At 47.2% G+C, this 17,052-nt stretch overlaps 1 long non-coding RNA gene across 6 annotated transcripts in view; it reads right to left on the bottom strand.

Moving 5' to 3' along the window:
* LOC106732426 (uncharacterized) overlaps window positions 1-17,052 on the bottom strand; it is a 35,995-nt gene that overhangs the window by 18,593 nt on the left and 350 nt on the right. For 2 of the 6 annotated variants that reach the window (XR_016347879.1, XR_012897650.2), the window contains exons 2-3: window positions 14,520-14,681; window positions 10,625-13,539 (exon numbers count right to left, since the gene is read on the bottom strand). This is a non-coding gene — a long non-coding RNA (uncharacterized LOC106732426). Of the gene's footprint in view, window positions 1-10,624; window positions 13,540-14,519; window positions 14,682-16,650; window positions 17,033-17,052 lie in introns of those variants that run through there. The other 4 variants (XR_016347878.1, XR_016347877.1, XR_016347875.1 and 1 more) reach the window with 4 other exon arrangements.

The following is a 17,052-nucleotide window of genomic DNA, read 5'->3' as shown; positions in this document are numbered from 1 at the left end:
TTTCCAGATGCATCCCTCAGGTGTGTATCGGCAACTCTGAGAGCTATTATCCATGTAGCATCGCTAATTAGCCCAGCCATTCACTGAATAACTCACAAGAGATCCACTTCCTTGGCACTAGAGTACAGTTACATGACGGACACATTCCCACCACCTTACACCGGAAACCTTCCAATCGTTACACTTACCTACATGCCTCTAGCTCCCATCCAAGACACATTTCACAGTCAATTGTTTATAGCCAGGCCCTAAAATACAACCGGATTTGCTGCAATCCCATAGCCAGAGACAAACACCTACAGCAGGGCTACTAAACTTTGGAAGCTTCGAGGGCCACAATGATACTCATAGCACATGGCGAGAGCTGCAACTTAAGTTGCATATACATGCAAATATATAGGCAAATATATGCAAATAGCTTCTTTGACACTGATGGGCATGAATACAAAGATGAATGCAAGACTACACAACAGGCAGGCCCCATTTAAGTCAGTTCTGCTGAAATTAAAAACCAATATTTACCTGATTTCCACCCATATGACAGCACTTTTAATGAGCAATGACAGTTCAGGAATTTAACTACTAAAACACATCTCAAAAGAACACCTTTATATTGAATCACTGTTGTGGAGCGTGTTCCCAGTGGAGGGCACGTTCAAAGGATCCCACCCACGGGCTGCGTGTTCAGTAGCCCTGACCTAAAGGATCTATAAGAGCATTCTTAAAACTAAAATACTCACCCGGAGAAGTGAAAGAACAGACTGACAGAGCCAGACAAGTACCCAGACACCAGCTACTTCAAGACAGGCCCAACAAAGAAAACAGAACACCACTAGTCATCACCTACAGCCCCCAACTTAAACCTCTCCAGTGCATCATTAACAATCTACAACCTATCTTGGAAAATGACCCCTCACTCTCACAGGCCTTGGGGGACAGGCCAGTCCTCACCTACAGACATCTCCCTAACCTCAGACAAATTCTTTCCAGCAACCATGCAGCACACCTCCATCATACTCATTCCAGGAACCCTCCCCTGCAATCAGCCCTGATACCAACTCTGTCCACACATCTGTATAAGCGACATCATCACAGACCTAACCACATAAACCACCACATCAGAGGCTCAAATTGTAGATACATCTCTGTCTTGATACATATGAAAATGATTAAGTCCTTTTACTTAGAAACTTTGTATTTTTTCATACAGAGCATAGAAACTTTGTATTAAGTCTTTTGTATTAAGTCTTGGTAGAACAGTTCCTAAAAATAGGTCAGGTTAAAAAGTAGGTCTTTGTACCAGAATAGATCTCTCCCCTTTTACTTAACTGTTGAGTGAATGAGGTGTGAATGGATAAGGCATGAAAGGCAAGCACCCTCCAAGGGGATGGAAGCCAGATCCAAGGACTAGAAGACCTGTCAAGTGAAATAAGTTTGGACATATGGATGCCTTGGGAGTCAGCAGCAAATGCCTGCTTTTGGAAGCCCCCTCTTTGAAGATGAATGTGGCAGCACTGAGACAACACCCAGAAGGTGCCACAGATGACTAACTGCATATAATGACACAGATTTTGCATATGCATATGATGTCAGATTTGCATGACAGGGGAGCTACTATAAATCCAAGGTATCTTGCAGGAGGACCCTGGGTTTTTGTTGTCACCATTGGACACTGATCCGGATCGACGAAAGCCTGGCTCCACCCCACCCCCATCTAGCTCACCTGGCTAATGCAGTTGGGGGAGCAACTATTGGTAACAATAAGACTGAGTGTGTGTGTGTGAATGCAATATATCATATGCATATGATATAGTGTTGACTGCTATATATATTACCAATACATGTGGCTTTTTGCCTTATCCCCCCTGAAAGAGATCCTGTGCAGTACTTTAAGTACAACAATATAACTGCACATCCACCAATGCGATCTACGTCATCCAGTGCCAGTAGTGCTCCTCTGCCATGGATATTGGCCAAACTGGATGGCCTCTACAAGAAAGGATTAATGGACAAATATTCAAAAAGGTAACACACAGAAACCTGTTCGGGAACATTTTAACTTGCCTGAGCACTCATTAATGGATCTCAAAGTCAGCGTATTATTACAAGCCAATTTAAAAAAACAACTTGAAAGGGAAGCTGCAGAACTTAATTTCATTTACAAGCTTGATACCTACAATAGAGGTTTAAACAAAGACCTTAAAGGGATTACCCGCTACATTCCACATTCTAATGACATAAAAGGCCAAATGCTAGGTACTTAAAAACACTTAGAACCCTCTCTGTCAGCTTCATTTATCATGGAAACGACAGGAGGCCTCCGACTTGCAAGGGGATGCGTTCCAGAGGAAGTGTCGCAAGTTGGGGGCGTTGTAACTCGAACCCACATTTACGGTAGTTGCCATGCGCTGTTGTAAATGCAGGATGAGGACGTAAGTTGGGGGTTTCCGGCCCCTTCCGCACATACACAAATGGTTGTAAGTGCGGGAGGTCGTAACTCGGGCGGTTGCATCTCAGGGGCCTGCTGTATTCTTTTCCCATTTTTTCTCCTCTCCTTCCCTTCCCCATCCTCTCTCTCTGCTATTTATTTGGGACTTGGACCCCTTACATCCCATTCATCTGAAGAAGTGGATTGTGCCCATGAAAGCTCATGAAACCATCTACATTTTTGTTAGCCTATAAGGTGCTGCTAGACTATAAATTTTTTTCATTTCCAGCCCTCACAATAGGTGGTTAAGGCCCATTGCTCCCTCCCAGACAGAGAAAATTAAAATACAAGAACAGAGCCCACAGTCATAACTCCACATACAAAAACGAGTATGAGTATATGAGTAGCAGACATAGAATCATAATAGAGAGGTGGCTGCGTTAGTCTGATCTTGCGAAAACAAAAGGAAAAACCGTCTGGCCCATGAAAGCTCATCACCTATTAAACCATCTTGTTAGTCGTTAAAGTGCTACATAATTTTTCCTTTTGTTTTAGACATAGACTCAGTGTAGCCTGAGCTTTCAATTGACACCTCACCTGGCACACTTTGTACAGAATTTGGACCAAACACAAACTAGTGGGCGCAGCAGTGACCTGTCTGCTCATTATAAAATCCAATAATGTGGCAAGGGGTAAGAAACAATTTGGAGAAAGGAAGCCTTTGTTGAATATAATCACACACAGACATCCTTGCCAACTAACTAGTGGCACAGTTGACATCCCTGAGCTACCAAAGGTTCTCCAAAAAGTCAGGAAAGAGCAGATTTGACATTCCTGATAATTAAAAGGATAAACAAGGGGAGGGGGAAAAACATTAATAAAGCCTTTCAAGTCCCATTAATGTATCATAAAGGAACAAAACAAGTTCTAGCCCATTTTTAAAGAAAAACCATTGCTGGCCCCATTAGCAGAGCACAATATCCCCCACAGGCAGGAAGAGAAAGAATCCTGCTTATAACGGTATCTCCGAGGGCAGAGTTCAGGAGGCAGAAGGTTATTACTCAACCCAGAGCTTGGCCAGAGCACTAAGATGGCCTGCAAAAGAATTTCTTTTAACAGGGGATTGTACCTTTTTTGCATCTTTATAATGGACAAAGAAGGCCTAAGAGGGGTCCCCTTCCCCCAAGGGACAGTTCTCTGCTCCATTTGTACCTTACAGGAATGTCGAGCCCTGTTGTTTGTTTAACACGGTTACACACGCCAGGCAATTCCAATCTCATTTGCCTCCAATGTTTTGGTCCCTCAGAAAGCGGGAGATGGCAGCAGGAGCCAGGCGCGGTGCAGGCACCATGGTGCACATTTCTGACATGGAGCTTTGCCACTACCACTCACCTGCCCACAAACCCACTGCTCTGCCAGTGCGTCTCAGCACTGCACTCCTACCACTCCTTTCTAGGACTCCCATCCCGGGCTCCTCACGCCCCAGGGCGCAACACATACAGAGTGGGTCTGTGTTCAGGATAAATGCCCACTGGGGATTAAATCGAGACCCCCAAATCCACTTCACTGGGGCCTACTCAGATCCAATGTTGCAAGAGCTGTTTCTAGTTAACCCCCTTTGATATATTTCTAAGAACTAGGGGGACAAAAACACCGTCTTCAAGTCTGCAATAATCATATCAGTCCCAGTCCTGTTTCAGGCTCCTTTGGTTGTAGTGCTGTAGCTAAGGCTCATGCAGGATGATCAGCCAATAGACCACATGGATCTCATGTCATCTGTCAGGGCAGGATCGAAGGCTGAGCTGACCCTGCTGGCACTGGACTGGATCGACGGAATTCTGTCTACACCAAGCCTGACGCTCAGGCAGCGAAGCCATCTGCCACACAGGCTGCATATGCACCTACTGATGGCACGTACGACCTCCCCCCCAATATTACTCTGTGAGATGCTCGGATGCTGCCTTTGAAATATTTATCCTCACAACAGCCCTTGGTGGTAGGAAAACACTAAGGGTACGTCTAGACTACAGGGTTTTGTCGACGGACGTTTTGTCGACAGGTACTGTCGACAAAACTTCTGTCGACATAGAGCGTCTAGACACATTCAGTTCTGTCGACAAAGCAAGCTGCTTTGTCGACAGAACCCTGTAGTCTAGACGCAACCTACAGGCAATAACACCTTCTGTCGACAGAACTCTGTCGACAGAAGGTGTTATGCCTCGCAAAATGAGGTTTACCAGCATCGACAAAACTGTAGCATCGACAAAACCTCGCAAAATGAGGTTTACCAGCATCGACAGAACTCAGCGGTAGTGTAGACGCAGGTATAGTTTTGTCGACAAAACTCAGTAGTCTAGACACACCCTAAAAGTCCCATTTTACAGATTGGGAGCTGAGACACAGAGAACCTAAGCAACTCATCAAGGGTCACACAGGTGTCTGATGCAGCAGGGCCCAAAATGTCAGTCTTCAAAGTATTGAGCTAATGCCTGAAGCCCTAAACCATTCTTCCGCTCCAAGCATTACTCTAAACAGGACTCCAGCCCAGTGGTGGGCAACCTGTGGCCCATCGGGGCTCAATGTGCGGCCCGCGAGACATTTTGTTGCTGTTGCCCATGCACAGCATTGCCAGATTCCGCTGGGTTTTGTCCACACGGTTTGTTTCCTACCAGAATTACAAAAGTGACACGATTGAAGCGGGAGCATGTGAAGCGAGGGGTGTGTGGATTGCACACAACACAGAGCCACACGCGCCCTCTGCAGACAGTCAAAGCGCTGGTATGGGGCAATCGGCACAGCCCGCAAATTCTAGGTCTGCAAGCGCAGTAAGTAAATCTACCTTGTCCCGGGAGACCGTCTTGGCTAGGACATTGTTGTGGCCCACTGAGATGAGGAGGGTCAGTCATGTGGACCTGTGATGGGACTTGCATACGTTGCAACAGACCCACTCTCAAGCCTAGGTTGCCCCTCACTGCTCCAGGACAGTACAGACAATATGTCATGTATCCGGGACAGCACTACACTGTCAGTCTGGAGCTACATTAACTTCTTTAACAGTGTTGTGAAGAATTACATCAGCCACTGAACGTGGTTTGTTCAATGTACACTAACCACAAAGCCATGGATTGAAAACTGGTTAAAAGGCAGGAAACAAAGGGTAGGAATAAATGGTAAATTTTCAGAATGGAGAGGGGTAACTAGTGGTGTTCCCCAAGGGTCTGTCCTGGGACCGATCCTGTTCAACTTATTCATAAATGATCTGGAGAAAGGGGTAAGCAGTGAGGAGGTAAAGTTTGCGGATTATACCAAACTGTTTAGGATAGTCAAGACAGAAGCAGACTGTGAGGGACTCCAAAAAGATTTCACCAAACTGAGTGATTGGGCAAGAAAACGGCAAACGAAATTTCATGTGGATAAGTGTGAAGTAATGCACATTGGGAAAAATAACCCCAACTATACGTACAGTATGATGGGGGCTAATTTGGCTATGACAAATCAGGAAAGAGATCTTGGAGTTATCGTGGATAGTTCCCTGAAAACTTCCACACAGTGTGCAGCGGCAGTCCAAAAGGCAAATAGGATGGTAGGAATTATTAAGAAAGGGATAGAAAATAAGACACAGAATATCTTACTGCCCCTGTATAAAACTATGGTACGCCCACATCTTGAATACTGTGTACAGATGTGGTCTCCTCACCTCAAGATATTTTGGCCTTGGAAAGGGTTCAGAAAAGGGCAACTAAAATGATTAGGGGTTTGGAACGGGTCCCATATGAAGAAAGGTTAAAATGACCAGGACTTTTCAGTTTAGAAAAGAGGAGACTGAGGGGGGATATGATAGGGATATAAAATCATGAATGGTGTGGAGAGGGCGCATAAAGAAAAGTTATTTATTAGTTATCATAATAGAAGAACTAGAGGACACCAAATGAAGTTAATGGGTAGCCGGTTTAAAACTAATAAAAGAAAGTTCTTCTTCACATAGCGTGTAGTCAACCTGTGGAACTCCTTGCCAGAGGAGGCTGTGAAGGCTAGGACTATAACAGAGTTTAAAGAGAAGCTAGATAATTTCATGGAGGTTAGGTCCATAAAAGGCTATTAGCCAGGGGATAAAATGGTGTCCTTGGCCTCTGTTTGTCAGAGGCTGGAGAGGGATGGCAGGAAACAAATCGCTTGATCACTGTCTTCGGTCCATCCTCTCTGGGGCACCTGGTGCTGGCCACTGTCAGCAGACAGGCTACTGGGCTAGATGGACCTTTGGCCTGACTCAGTAGGGCCGTTCTTATGTCAGCCTCCTGCCAGCTGACTCGACTATTCACAGCCCTTTTCAAACCCGGTAACATTTCACTGTTGTCATGGGGCGAACTCACCGCCACGCCGCCTCCTGCTGGGAGCACTGGGAATTAGCTCTTGTCAGCAGGGCGCCTCCCTCTGGCTGGTGTCTCCCCCGTCGCTCCATTCTCCAATTCCAGACCCACATCACTCCTGGACCACAGCGTCCTCTTCAGGACACCGCCCTCCAGCAGCACCCATTCCAGGGGTCTCTCTTCCCCCTTCTGGGGGTGTATGTTAAATCAGCAGTCCGGCATCTCTGCAGCCCCAATGTCCTCCGAGCCTAGCCCCTCACTTCAGGGGCAAGCCACACAAAAAAATGGGACTAGATATGGTGCAAGGGGGGAATCCAGGCCCACCCACTACTCTAGGTCCCGACCTAGGGACCCTCTGGCAGCAGCCTTGTCCTGCCCTCCTCCACTGCCTCTAGTTCCCTGGGCCACTTGCCCTGTGATCCTTTGCATCCTCCCTCTTCTAGACCCCTTGAGTTTGCCCAGCACTGCTCTATCAAAGATGCTTCTCAGAGGGAGAGGGCCAGGGCCAGGGCCAGGGCCAGGGCCAGGGCCAGGGCCAGGGCCAGGGCCTGCACCTGCACCTGCACCTGCACCTTCCCTGGCCAGGGCCTAACTGACTCCTTCAGCTGGGCAGCTCCCTATATATAGGGCTGCTCCAGCAAGTTATATTCTGATTGGTTCTTTAAAAGCTTCCCCCTGAGAGGCCAAGGCTCTGCACAGGCTCCCTCCAACCTGCATTAACCCCTTCTAGCCAGTGTGGGGTAGTCACCCCACCACAATGATACAGACCAGCCCTTCCAGATGCTGTCCTAAGACTGAGCTGTTATAGTAAAGGCCTTTCTGGCCATTTCTAGGGGCTGCCACCAGTGGAATTTAAAGAGCCCAGGACATCCGCCAAACGCCTCGTTAATATTTCTTCTTTCAGCTAAATAGGTGTCTGTGTCCATAGCTAAGACCAAGCATTGTAATGTGGTCAGATATGCTCCTGGGGCTGGTTTTGCAACTTGTACTCATGCTAAGAAGCACTATGCAAGCAGTCCCATTAATAAGTGTACCTGTCTGAGCATGTGGCACTCAAAGTCAAGATTGTAGGATCAAGCCCAGAGAACTTGTTTATCCACTGCTTTGCACCCTGCGCAGCCATTTACCCCTGTGCAACATGGGCGAAAACATTACTATTAGATTAGGAGCCTGGAGAAGTCTGGTTTGGCAGCATGGGTATAAATAGCTACACAGGAGCATCAGATCCCTGGCTCTACTCAGATGCTGCTGCGCACTGTACCCTATGGCTTGTGTTACCCCTATTCTAGAGGTTAACAAGAGGCAGTGCTGTCAAGGCACCCTCTTTCACCTGTGCGACGCACACTAAACACAACACAATGTAAAAGGGGAAATAGCTTTTGCTTCCTTTCCAAACAGAATCATCCAATTCAGGAGTGATTGACAGCAAACCAAATCTGAGCACTTGGAAGCCCAAAAAATTAACTTAACCCCCTTTCAAATTACACATCAAGATAGAGTAGATGGGTGGTGCCATTTGGAGCTTTCTTGTTTTGTTTTGTTGAACCCTAAGGAAGATATCCACTTACACATCAGGAACTGGGTTTGAGTCTGTTCCATGGGATGTAACACCAGCTGGGGAATTAGGAACAACTCCTGACATTCTCTCTTCTTTTATTTTTATTAGTTACTTGAGGGTGAGTAACATTTCAACTAGGGGAGTGGAAACAAGATGTAACCCTTTTTATTTTCTTGGTAGTAAACATAAGCTTGGATGTTGTGAATTTAGTGCTGATGGAAGGAGATGGCCTATTTATCCCTGTAGGGATGGGTGGAGATCCCAAAAGAACAGACTGTAACCTACCCCCACACTCCCGCCAAACAAAAACATAAGGAAGGTAAATAGCACAACGAATGCAAAAACAGGAAAGGCACATGCTAAGGGACTGTTACAGCTTGACAGCCCTGGGAATTGAAATCCTTTGCTGTACGTATTTGTAGATAAAGAGTAGTGGAAGTGCATGACAACCCCCTAGGTACCCTGCAGATGGACCTCATTCCACATCTGGAAGGACCCCTTGAGGAGTAAGGAAGGAGTGCTGTCTCCTAGCCCATTCGAACCTTGATCTTTTAAAAAAACATTACAAACTTACAGGGTTGGTGAAATGTGAACACATTAGACGGCAGCACAAACCACTGCTATCTGCTCCTTAAATACTTGCCACAAGGTACCTTGTAAATATCCAATGATTTTCCCCGTCCCCCACACACACTTAGGATGCAGCTACACTGAAGGGCTTAACTCTAAATAAGCTACGCAAATGGAGCTATGTCAATTGTGTATCTTAGTTTGAAATCAAAATAGAGAGCGTCTATACAGCACTTATTTTGAAACAGTGCACTCTTCCTCCAACTTCCCTTATTCCTCAGACAGTGAAGGTTACAGGAGTCAGAGTAAGAAGTGCTCCAGCTCGACAGTATTTCGACATTATTTCAAAACAACTGCCTGCTGTGTAGACACGGACTAAGTTATTTCAGAATGGTATTGCTGTGTAGACGCACCCTTAGATGCAGTGTGCAGCAATACACACTGTTTACCAAAGTGGCAGACGTCTGTCTGAGAAATCATCGTGTCTCCATCATTGCAAAATACTGAATCCCAATAATAAAACCAGCAGACATGTTTGTATTTGTAATGCAGTTTTGCCACCGCTTCTCTCAAATATGCCATTAGGAGCTGGGGGCTCAAAGTCAGGCAGGACAATGTTTCACTTACTGAGATAAGGAATCAAAGTTGTTACAAAAAAAAAAAAAAAAAAAAGCGCCAAACATCTATACTAATTTGAAAATATCACAAAGAATTCTTGGATTTATTTCTTGCATCAGACTACATCATCATCATAGAGAGTGTTTTCTATCCAAATTTAAGACGTTATTTTATGTTATAATAGAGAACAGATTTTCATCACATAGTTTTCCTCATTGAATGTATAAATTACTTTCAGTATGTAGTGGGCAGGTCACTTAAGCTTTTCGAAGCCTCTGGCGTTTGCTCCATGCATCTTCAAAAAAAATAAAAAAATAAGCATCCCAGGCTAAATCCATCCCTAATCTAACTTCACTGGCTTCAGGAAGCCTCCCTGAGGGTACGTCTACACTATTTCAAAATAACTGCTGTGCATTGTTTTTTCAAAATAACGTCAGTCAAAATAACCTTGAGAGATCAGTAGGAGGAAAGTCTCTTTCTTATTCAAGAACTACTAGTATCACCGATGAGAAAACTATTTGGGTCAATTTCAAGTGCAAAGCTAAAGCTAGAAAATTAAAATTAACCTCTCACAGGCTGGATTCTCGCACACAAACCCATTCATTTTAAAAGCAGAGCTCACTCATGGGAGAGACTGAGTACCCTTCCATTCCTTCTGAAGTCAACAGGAGTCAAGGAGCTGACAGGATCAGGCCCTAATCTTTCATCCAGTCAAGCATCTTGAATGTCGGTGTGTTTAACAAGGAGAACTGGAAATGATTGGATGGCTACTAGGGACCCCTGAATCCTGCCATGTGCTTACAATGGGCTCTTTCAAAATCCCCTGAAAGATCTCAGTAGTTTCTAGGATCAGGCCAAGTTTAGCAAGAGGTCCCTGGTGTCACATCAATACTAACTATCCAGATGTTCCAGTTGTTGACTAGCTCTGCCTCCATACACCCCCCCACACATTAGTAATAGACGCCCTCTGCTTCCTTGTCAAGCCACTGATCTTCAGCAAGCGGGAATTCCACTGCCAAGTTTTGTTCTATGAATAGCAGTCACATCAGAAGAAGAACAGCCAGTAAAACTCTTACCTCCTACTTGATCAAATGTAATCGTCACAGGATCTGGGCTGTTTGTGCTTTCACTGCTTCCAGTATTGGTGGCTTATCCCAGGAGAAAGCATGCTCTGATTTATCCAATTGAGAGGGGGAAATACAAAGAAATCTTAAAGATACTGGAACCACTTACAACAGAGTAAATCACTAACAGTTTGAATGTGTTTGCAGAATGTCATTATGTAATAACAATCAGCGAGCAACTGACTGCTGATCGGTGGGCTGTCTACTGATCAGTGGGCTCTCTACATTGACTGATGGGTTTCAGTGCAGTTCTCAGTGGGAAAGTGTCCAGCTTACAAAAACTGACATCAAACTGACCCACTAACTAGCAATCTCAGCAGAGACTTCAATCAGAAGAGGCAGTGTGGTTCAGCAGATCAGAACACCAGGAGCTGGAACATCTGTTCCCCAGTCTGCCCCTGACTCATTGATTGATGATGCTGAGTGAGCAAATTACTTTACCTCTCTGCGCTCTGGTTCTCCATCTGTAAATGAAGCAAAGTAAAAGCCTCGGAGAGCTACGGATGAAAAGCACAAGATTATAACTAAATATTATGGCTAACCTCCTTCTTCCCTCCAGCTGAGGCTTTGCCTCCACTTCCAAGTTAAAAGCGCGGTGTGATCATGCCACCAGTCCCAAAAGAGAGCTCTTCAGATCCCACAGCGTCAGACCCCACTGTCATCAAGACAGCGCCATTCTTAAGCACTATATTCATACCATTAAATGAAAAGAAAACCCAAACAAAAAAACCAAGAGGCCGTATGCTTGACAGTATGAGTCTTGCAAACAGTCATGCTGTCATCATCTTGCACTATATATGCAGGCCCACATGCAGGAATTGCTGCGGGAGTGCTTTTTTTGTAAATGTGGACACCAAGGGTGTGAATGTACCCACCTGCCCCCACTCACCCCCATGGTCTTCCTTAAGTGGGGAAATCAGCCCCAGCCTTCCCCCTGCTGGGCAGAGCCTGAGGGAGGGAGGGTCGGGCAGCTCGCCACTCCTGCCTTTCCCCGGCCAGCTGGAGCATGCTTACTTGGGGGACCATGGGCGGAAGGTGCTTTCACACCCTTCACATACCCCTCTCGCATACAGGCCTGATATGCAGCATTTATTAAAGCCACAGCTCCTGGAGTACTGTGATTATATGAGAATTCCAGCTTTCATTTCAACAACAGCAACAAAAGTTTCTGGCCCTCATGGTTGAAGAGGACAGCTGGAAAGTGTGATCCACATGCACCATACAAACTCTAAAAGCAGAAGGCAAATGAAAAGAACACAGAGTGTATCATTTCATTTCTCTTTTAGATCATCTTACAATGTTTAAAGAGCCGACATGGGTGCTGACACTTGGGGATGGCGATACTGCAGTCTGATGTGATGGGACCAGGCCCTGCCTAACTCAAAACTTTTGGAATTTCCTTAGCCCACTGCAAAATCCTGAGAAATACCCTGGGGGCTGGAAATTCTTGCAGGGGGAACCTGATGGGTGAGTTTTGCTTTCTGTCCCTAGCAAGTTTCATGCACTACCTCCATGCTGTGGGCTCCAAATGGCCAGTGCTCCAGGGAAGGAATTAAACAAAGGTTAAAACCAAGGGTGGGGAACCTCAGGCCCCAGGGCTGGATGCGGCCCCCAGCTTGCCTGGATCTGGTGCCCAAGACGCATGGCTACCCGCAGCAGTAAGGAGCCTGTGCTGGTTCTCCAGCCCCTCCCACTGCCCCATTGTGGGGCTGTAGCACACAAAATCTACTAGGCGGCCCCCTAGGCTCTCGTGTGCGAGGGAAACGTGGGGAGTGTCTTTCTCCTCAGCTGGGGGCCACATCAATGAGGGTTTAGGGGTTGGGAATCTTTTTGCTTCTCACTTGTGAGCAACCCCCAACTGATTTTTCTGTGGATCAGAGGGCCTGAACCCAAAAAAGGTTCCCCTGGTTTAAACACCCCTTTTAAATCATTCGCTCACAAAAACGTTTCCGGAGGGAAACTTTCTGCATTACACAGGCTTGTGCTGCCCTCTCTTGTTCTGACAGGAGCAGAGCTGGCCACAAATCTGCAGCTAGGCGTATGGATGTCCATGTGGTTCTGCTTTATTCAGAACTAGCTGGAGTTACCCGGCTTTGCTCAGGAAACCGGAGGAACAAAATGTAGAAAAACAGTAGTCCATTATCTTTTTTTGAATGGTAGAAAAGTTGCACTGATTTCTATAGGCAGGGCTCAATAAATAATACAATCTACTCACCCGTGGCGAGTAGATTGCAACCCGGAAGAGCCGGGTTCGGGCAATCTGCGCATGCGCCGATCGCCGGACAACGCGGCAGGCGAGCGGGGTTGGCCGTGGTTCAGCGAGCCCTGTCTATAGGGATTAAAATATAGGTCCACATCATCCCCGGAGGGCGGGGGTGTGACCCCAGGTGGAGGGGAGGTTACACGCGGGAGGGGTGCTCCAGCTCACGCCCGGGGCTGCAGGTGCTGCGGGGGGCAGGGCAGGTGCCTGAGCCGTTGTGCACGTGGGGGTCAGCGCAGGTGAGAAAAGAAGGTCACTTATGTAACCTCACGGGCAGGAGTCCCGGACAGCGCTGGAGGCTGCAGGCGGCAAGCACGGGATCTAGGGTGGGCGGGGTGGCCCCTGCAGTGCAGCGAGTTACTTTTTAATTTTTACAGCTTAAGCTCGGGCCCGATCATGTCCAAAAGTACCTTACAACCTTCTCCTGGATGAAAGGTTATCCCATGCTATGTTTGGTTGCGGTAGCTCTTGTAGTGTCCAAGTTATTAGAGCACAAACTTACCAACATTCTCCTTTATATATTAGATGGGAAAGGGATCTGGCAACCACTTTCTGGCATGGAGAGAGTAAACAACTGGCACTTCTTCCTCTCTGCTGCTCTCAGTGTGTGGTTCCTATTACACAGAAGGAAGGTTCAGAGGTTTGGCCTATTGCAGCTAATGCTGCACACCTGCCCGTCCATTGTAGCTGAGGAGTTTACAAGCAGGCAGACAAATGAGGGACCTCAGTTGGCTCTGGTGTGAGCAGGCTTCACCCTCACTGACTCCAATGCATCTGGTTTCATCTGGGATGAATTGGGTCCCACATCACAAAACAACCTTGGCCCCAAGTGGCCCCTTTCTTTAGCAGTCTCAGCGATGAGCCGAAGGAGTGAATCCCCCCTCACTCCTGGAGAGGACCTCTCCAGAGCAAAGCCTTTGGGGACAGGGTGGACAAAGCCGGCATTCATGTTGCCATATTGTGTCTGTTTGATGCGGAAAGGTGGGACTGCCAATCTGGCTCCTTCACCAGCAGTTCACGATTCCCGCAGGTGCACAGCTGTGCACTGACATTTTAAAATACATCTGCGTTTCTTGTGTACAGACATACATAACTGCATATGCAGAAGGAAAACCCTTTACAAAAGCCTAACACACCTTGGTCACATACAGATAGTACAGTCAGCAAGAGACCAAACCCAGAACCTTCAGCCTCAAAAACACAAGTCTCCACCAGGGTTCCCTCTAAGATTTTCCATCCATGAGTGGACTGAATTTTGTCTTGTGCACCAATATTGAAGTCATGTGCGCTTGTTTGGACGTGTGCCACTGTGGCACCCACCTGTTACTAATGTTACCCGCACAAATAACAGTTCTTTCTCCCTTCCACACTGTAGGGACACACACCTTTACCCAATTCCTAGGGCTCAAGGTGCAACCCTGTTAATTTACACACCCAGCCTTACCCAATTCCTAGTGCTCAGGGTGCATCTTCCTGCGGGTTGGCAGGATCTTTAGCCACTGAAAGAGCCTCACACCGTAATATCCTTATACTCTATTTATTGACAATTCCCGAACAAACAGAATACATATGCTAAGCACAGTGTCATACTCACCAATCCTACTACAGGCAGACTCTCCCTGTTGGCCAAGCAAGGTCAGTCTCTCCGGATCTTCGCTGCTGCATGTCACATCGTGCAGTGGAGTCCTGACAGCTCTGGTCTTAGGCTAGTGGTCTTCAACCTTTTTAACCTTTTTCTGTAGCCATATTGGAAGACCTTTTTAACCACAAGATCACTTTTTTAATTTAAGTGAAATGTAAGATCTACCTCAAACCCAAATACTCTTGCCCCACTTCCCTCCCCCCCTTTTTTGAGGCCCTACCCCTGCTCCACCTCTGAAGCCTCACCCTGCTCACTCCATCCCCCTTCCTCCCTGAATCTCATTTTATATATATCTTATGCAAGAAAAAAAATACTAAAAATGGACCATTAACAAGGTGCAGGACCTGCATCCAGCCACCCTGAAAACCACCCAGCTTGCTGGTCCCTGCCCCTAACATGCACTGTGCCCCCATCAGGACCACATACAGCCAGGACCACACAGAGCCAGCTGGTACCTGGATAGGCCTGGCTAACTGCCTACCCACACACACCCTTGTGAAAGTAGAAAGAATTATACTGTAAGAGAAAGATGAATTATGCTGTAATAATTGAATAAGTTGAAGGAATACTGTTTGTCTCTGAACAGGAAGAAGAAAAGTATGTTAATGTTGTTTGTAGGTATGCAGATATCAGAGTGCTAGCCAGAGTTAATAGGAAAGGGAACATTAGGTGGTAGGGAGAAAGCAATTAAGATAACCAAGGAGATATGGACAGGAGATTGCTGTGTGCTTGATGTGGAAATGAAGATACTTGACTAGCCTCACTCTAATTATGTGAAGTTTTGCCCCTCTTTTAATCCTGTTAATTTTGGCTTTCTTTTGACTGTATAAATCAAGGGGTTTGAACCTTGTATGGCACTCACATTTTCTGGATGCATTTAGCAGAGCAGCTTTGCTAATAAACAGAGCTGTCTGACAAATCTGTGAGTCCTGTCTGACTTTGACACCCTGTAGTTGTGCCCAGCCTTGCAATCTGCCCCCCATACCATATGCTACCAGTATATATGCCAGGGCCATGCTATCTGCCCCCCAAATACCAACAGCCAGTACCTGGGCCTAGGTACCTAGAGCCTTTATGCTGCACTTGGTCATGTTTTCAAAACAAATTTCTGCACAGTCATACTGAGGGCTAGAAACTTTCTTTTTTAAGTGAAAGTGGAGTTTCTCAGTAATCCAATGAATCCAGGAGCTGGAGCTTTAAGAAAAACACCTGCAGTGTCACCACACAGCTGGAATCAAAGTAGCACCTAGGACTGGGATGGGCAACCACAAATAGTGGGTGGGCCACATAAGTGAACCCCCTTCACTTCAGAGGGCCACAGCAGCCCCTGGTCCACTGGAGTTCCACCTAAGGCCCCATAGATCCCCTCTCTACCCCCGTCTCCCACATGCCGCTCCCACACTGGGGCACTGAAGCCCTGCACTTACCTGCTTCTCCCCCCTCGCCCAGCACTTTTGGAGCACTGACTCACACCGTTCCAGTGCTGGGAGGGAGTGGGAGGAGCAGGACAGAGACCGAATCCAAAAGTGCTGGGAGGAAGGGCGGGGCTCCGGTGCCCCCATTGAACAAGTGGCACATGGAGAAGGCGGCCGCCAGGGAGTCCGTGGGCTGCATGCATCCCACAGGTTGCCCACTACTGACCTAGAAGCATCAGGTTGCATATTCCTTCCCCACTCCAGGCAGGCCTGCTGCTACTTTAATTAACAAACAAAAATAATCCTTAACCTTTGAGAAATCAGTGGGTCACAAGCCCTCCTGCCACACTCCCTGCCATTCCTTGCTCCACCTTTTATTCTCCCTGCCTCAGCTAATTCTGCCCTTCCCCAGCCAAGTCCTAGTGCCCCTACTGTCTTCACCCTTATTTTATTCCAGCTCTCATTGTCTTAGGCCCACTCAGCTCTCTGCTCTGATACATATTCCTGCCTCATGGTCCTGGCTGGCCTATCCTGACTTCTAGTGCTAACTCCGAGCTCCGCTATTCCACACTGCCCCAGGTCGCTCTATCCCACCCCAAGCTCCATCTCCATCTGCCTCTTCATGCTACCCAGTTCCTCTGCCCCAACCCCTTCACACTTCCGCTGACCTAGAATCCCAGAAGACTAGAACTGGAAGGGATCTCAAGGGGTCATCAAATCATTTTCATTCCCTCTGGGGCACCGGGCATTGGCCGCTGTGGGCAGGCAGGATACTGGGCTAGATGGACGGTTGGTCTGACTCCTGCTGACTGTTCTTATGTCTCAAGATGGATCGAGTCCCGTCCCCTGCCGTCAGGTCAGGAGCAAGCCCGGTCTCTCCCTGACAGCTGCGTATGCAGCCTGCTCCTCATCTCCAGGGGGGGAGATTCCACAACCTCCCTACCAGAATCATAGAAGAGGATAGAACCCGCCTGCTTCCACCCCTCCTGCACCCTGCTCCTGCCCGTTTCATCCCGGCTCCTACAACCCCCGGTCCATCCCCACCCAGCCCCTTCTGCCCCCCCACCCCA

Source organism: Pelodiscus sinensis, chromosome 26 (assembly GCF_052426305.1).
Source record: "Pelodiscus sinensis isolate ZL-2025 chromosome 26, ASM5242630v1, whole genome shotgun sequence".
Lineage (NCBI taxonomy): Eukaryota > Metazoa > Chordata > Testudines > Trionychidae > Pelodiscus > Pelodiscus sinensis.
Note: the sequence above shows the minus strand (reverse complement) of the source record. Positions and strands in the feature narration are given on the sequence as shown.